Below are 5638 nucleotides of genomic sequence, written 5' to 3'. Positions count from 1 at the left end.
TGTCGGTTCTATGGCCTGTCTCCTTCTGAGCTCTGCTTCCTAAATTCTGGTGTAGCAGGGGTCGTGTCACGTGTGTTACACTGTTGTTGAAATGTTCTAGAAGCCTATGTGTGAGTATGTGTGTGTATGGTCACGAGGTGCTGTCATGTGCCTATCAAGCATTCCTTGAGTTACAGTGTGTAAGCATGTTTACCATTGCTCGATTCTTGCAACACACTACCTATCTCATCCCCCGACTTGCTGCTTCTATCTTTCTATTTATCTATCCATCTATCTATCTATTTTGATTTGTAATTATAATATGGAGTCCTGACATTGCTCGGTCATGCGCTGGAGGTCCTCCGACAGCAATCATTATTGACATATGCTAATCCATTAATACATAATAGTGATTATAGTATTGTATAGACATAATATTCATGATAATATTGTACTGATCCAGTAATATTACATTTTAAACAAGTTGTATACATAATTGAACAAATGCAATGGTTGTTGTATGACATTTTGTAAGATGTGTATGTATAACAGACATACGCATATAACTGTGCAATGGTAATACTGCTAGGTTATTACATTACATATTGAGTTATCCCTTTAGTAATGTCTAATATTTCACCTAACTTGTGTGATGATTCTGGTAATACAGAATTGTGGTAACATTGTATGAATTTACATAATATTGTAGTAACATTGTGGTAATATATAATTGTAACATTGTATGAATTGCTACATAATATTGTGGTAATGCATAATTGTGTTGGCCTTATAATTGTAGTTACATTTTGTTAATGCAACTGTTACATAATTGTGTTGGCCTTATAATTGTAGTTAAAGTTACATAAAAGTTACATCTTGTTAATGCAACTGTTACATAATTGTTACATATTGTTTGTAGTTACATAATTGTAGCAAGTGTAACATAATGCAATCGTTTGTCGTTACATAACTGTTACATATCGTTTGTCGTTACATAATTGTAGCAAGTGTAATATAATGCAATCGTTTGTCATTACATAATTGTTACATATCGTTTGTAATTACATTCATTCACTCATTCATTCATTGCCAGACGCCATGTATCCCAAACGGGGTGGCCAAGGGCTTAGAGTTAATTGTTTTACAGGGAGGGGCACTAATTATCCACCAACCCCACTTGACACATAGGGATGCCAACAGCATCTGGTGTTCCCAGGCGGTCACCCATCCAAGTACTAACCAGACCCAACGTTGCTTAACTTCGCTGATCGGACGGGAAGCGGTGTACTCAACGTGATATATGGCCTTGACAGCCTGGGGGATGCTAGAGAAACAGTTACCCTACATGGCTGCCAATTTTTACCCGTGAATCTTGAAACATGCGGTCACAGTGAAGTTTTTTATTTTAGATCGTTTTAAAACAGCACTGGCTCTGGCCGCGGCATGATGTCAGACCGTTTTAAAATGGCACTGGCACGTGGCAGGTTAAACAGCATCAAGGGCAATATACCCCTGGGGAAATGGACCCATGAAGGATTATAGGTTCAGAGGGTAAAAACTGGTCCATCAGAAGGACACCTTCCAACTCTGTTTAATATTTCTACTTAGCTTAACTTGATCTTTTTCGGTTTTGATATTGTCTCAAGGCAGTTTAAAAGAAATATTGACCACAACTGTGCATTTACATGTGCTTCAAGGAAGATTATTTTTGCCATGAATGGTAGCTGGGCATATTTTCGTCACCTCAACAATAAAAAAAAGAAAAAAAGAAAGAAAAAAGAAACACTGGCAACGTTATCTTTGTGAAGATATTTTGCTCAGTTTCACATTGTGAAAACAAACAGTGGGCGTCTAAAACGCATTCAGCTGAATGAATCATTTGGAATTCATTACCTGAGTTGTTCCAATAATGCGGATTAAGTGGAAAAACTGGTACAGCTACAGCAATCAATAAAACGAAAGTTTTTTTTTTTTTTTTTTTTTCTGAATTTCATCCATGGTCTCCCAGGAAACAGTTCCACCATCACATCAGTTTGTCTTTTCTCAGGTTTACTTCTCTTGCTCTATTACTAAATCTAGTGGCTTTAATGACAGCATTTACTGGACTCTCAAAAAACATGACTAAATGAAGAAGAAAGTGACGATTGGCAACAATGAGGCTCATGCAAGAAAGCTAAGCCTCACGTATGACAATGCTAGTATGTGTTTTTGGTGCGTGGCCTCCAGGTGGTTCTGGAAACTGGACCGTCTGAACTTAGATAATAATTGAACCTTCATCAATTCAGAAATTCAGCAACTCAGTGAAACCGATGTCTCAAGATCTGGGAGCGTTCGTAATATAAACAAAAACAGATGAAACGGATGATGATGATACTAATAACAATGAAAATGAGAATGTCTATTAATCAGGTTATAGCAATGAATATGAGGACAAAGAAAATGAGTTTAAAAATAATGTGGTCATTGGGGGTGTCTATCATCCACTTAGTGTAGAGGTACTCCTCATTATTTCGGGTAACCCTACACTGAGTGACAAGCCAAATGATTTCCTGCAAACCAGGAAAACACTTAATTCGTTGGATGGTAACCTTATAATGGAAAATGTGAGTGCATGTAAGTATTTGGGTAGTGTGATGAGTAAGGATGGAAGTTTGGAGGATGAAGTGCTTGAAAGGGTACAGCAATGAAGAAAGGTTTCTGGATCTTTAAAAGCAGTGATAAAAAATAGTGAAGTGATCATGGAAGTAAAGAAGTCGCTGCATGATAGTATCGTGATACCAACTCTAACGAATGGAAGTGAAGCTCGGACCTTGTTGGAAGGACAGAAGCTAAGAGTGAGAGCAGTGGAAATGAGTTATTTGAGAGGAGCCTGTGGAATTACATGAAGATACAGATTGACAAATGAGGAAGTGAAGGAGCAACGTTGTGTGGATGTGATATAAAGCGTTAGGAGAAATACAATGAGGTGGTTTGGCCATGTGGAGAGGATGAAGGGCGACAGACTAACGAGGAGAGTGTATGCGAATGATTTGGAGGGGGTAGGGGAGAGGGAGTGGGAGGGCGAGGATGAGATGGAGGGATGGGGTGGAGAGGTCTATGAGAGAGGAGGGTGTGCGCTGGGTGGAGAGCACTGAAATGAAGGGGGACAGGGCGACATGGAGGCAATGTGTCTGTGGCCACCCCTTATGGAACTGAGGCGTCTGACAATAGACAGATAGATAGATAGACAGACAGACTAATGGTAATGATCAATATAAGTCCTTCTCTCATTTACATCCTTTCCACATTTAACCTTTCACTCCATTTCCTCCCTTTCTGTATTTCACTTTTCTTCCTCTTTCAGTTTTTCTCTACGTTCCTGTCTTCTCTCTTTAAAACGTTTTCTCTTTCCTGCTATTCTTTTCTTTCCTTCTTTTAATATTTCCTTTGCTTTTCTCATTCGTTCTGTATCTTTATTTTTTTCACTATCTCTTGTTTCTTCATTCATTATTCCATTCCTCTTTACTTTTCTTCTTCTCTTCCTCTATACTGTTTTCTCTCTTTCCTTCCCTCCCTTGTCCATTTCTTCATTTTCTTCCTTTAGTCCGTTTTTCATTCTCATCTTCCGTATTTTTCCTTTCCGTTCTTCTCCCCTTCCTTATTTTCCTGTTCATTTAAACTCCTTCCTCCGTCCTTCTCTCTGATTTTTTCTTCTCTTCTTCCTTCTGTTCCTCATCATTTTTATTACTATATTTACTCCGCGTTCTTCTTACCTAGTTTCCGCAGTGAGTTTTCAGGGGAGAATGAGTCAAAAAATGAAGTGGAAATAGAGCGCTTTGTCGTCAATACCGTACTTTTGCAACTGGTCCCACCGCAACTGTGCTTCGCACACTTATTTTCTCCTCATCTCTCGCCGTTCTTTACCTCTTGAATTCCGTAAGCAATAAAAGCTCTCTCGATTCTATGATTTCATTCCTAACCTTTTTTACCTGTTGGTGAATTCTCAGCGTGGAAGTAAACGTGGAGTGGAACTAAATACAGGGGGAAAATGGTGCGTTGTACTTAATATTCTTCCCGTTAACCTAAACTATTATCACAACTCGTTCCTGTAATTTTCTTCCATCATTTCTGTCCCCATTTCTTTTCTCCCTTCACTCCTTACTTGCCTGCTTTCATCTCTCCCTCTACCTTTCTACTTCCCTATGTTTCTGCCTATTTTCTTACTTCAGTGGGAGTTTTCGGCTACGATGGAGTATGGGTCAACAAATGGGGGGTATGATGCGTTGTCACTGATAATTCTTCACATTAACCTGCACCACCGTGGCCGCCTCCGCCATCCCGTCGCTGGAAGTCACGGCCAAAGCCACCCGCCAATAAGAAAGACCAGTAGGAGGGTCACGGTCCATGTGCTGTGGAAGAGGAAAAAATAATACAAGTTGGGAGAAAAATATAGACGAGGGGGTAAGGTGAAAAGTAGTTGAGAAAGATTAAAAAAAAAAAAAAAGGCGAAACACAAGTATGAACTGTGGGGTGTAATGCGAGAGAGAGTGGATGCAGGGGCAGAGAGAGTGGGTCGAGGGATGTAGACTGAAAGCGATTAAAAGTTAACCAATTAAAACAAAAAATCTTGGGAAAGGATTAAAAGAAGAGCCTGGAAGAAAAATGAAAAGGAAAATCATAAAAAACGGGTGAGAGTGGAAGGAGAGCGGAGAGGAGGCTTGCATTTCAAAGGTCAAAGAAGCAAACGGTGAGAAGAGGGGAAAAAAAAAAACTGAAGGGTAAAAAGGAAGACAAGAGCGTAAGAGAGGGAAATGAGAGGTTTCAAAACTCTGGGGTCAGGGGCTATAAAAAAAAAAAAATCTTAAATGTGAAGAAAAGATAAAATATTCAAACAAATAGCGAGAGAAAAGAGGCGATAATGAGGAAATTCCGCGGTTTTAGAAATGAGCGATGAGAATGTGAGACTAATGTTAGGTGGCTGAAATGAAAGTAAAAGCACACGGTGAGAAGAAAATGAGTAGGAATGTAGGGACGACAAAGGGGTTAGAGAAGGTCATAAAATTTTTTAGTACGGTACGGTGGATGGCGGTCTAAAAAATAGACTTTAAAAAGAGAAACGCGGAGAAGAAAGGAAGAAAAGAAGGGATAGAAAGAGGGCTGAAGGGGTAAGAGAGGTCAACGAGAGGTTTGAGTGGTGTGTCGTGGGAGTGTGTGGATTGAGGAGGTATTGGGTAAAAATAAGGTCAAAAAGAAACAATGAGATAATAGAGAGAAAAAAGCACAGACGATAGATAAAAAGGGGAGAGGAAGAAAGAGAAGTGAGTGTGTGTGGATGCAATGATAATGTAACAGACTGAGTTGGCCGGAATAAAAGAACATACGAAGAACTGTGAGATGGAGGAGTGTGAAGGTGCTGGTCCTGAAGGTGCTGGTCCAGAGGCTACTGGAAAAAAAATGTAAAAAAAAAAAAAAAGGAGGGGAAGGTGGGAACTGGACAGAAAAGTAAAAGTAGAAGACGGCTGAGAAAGTGACCTGAGAGTTCCTGAGGCGAGGGGCAGTTAATAAAAGAAATACTGTAAAAATTTGAAAAAAAACAAATGTGGAGGGGAACGGGAGAAAAGAAACGAGAGGGAAGTGAGCTATTTGAGATGTATGAGCCCAAAAGGTGTAGAAAAGGTTA

General features: G+C 39.6%; 1 pseudogene; it reads right to left on the bottom strand.

Annotated features, from left to right (window-relative positions):
- Positions 1-1170: 1170 nt before the first annotated feature.
- LOC145392322 (5S ribosomal RNA) lies at positions 1171-1290 on the bottom strand (annotated as a pseudogene).
- Between the last annotated feature and the right edge of the window lie 4348 nt (positions 1291-5638).

Source organism: Coenobita brevimanus, chromosome 21, assembly GCF_032717465.1.
Source record: "Coenobita brevimanus isolate Jiangsu-jjx chromosome 21, ASM3271746v2, whole genome shotgun sequence".
Taxonomy (NCBI): Eukaryota; Metazoa; Arthropoda; class Malacostraca; order Decapoda; family Coenobitidae; genus Coenobita; species Coenobita brevimanus.
This window is presented reverse-complemented; position numbering and strand designations above follow the sequence as displayed.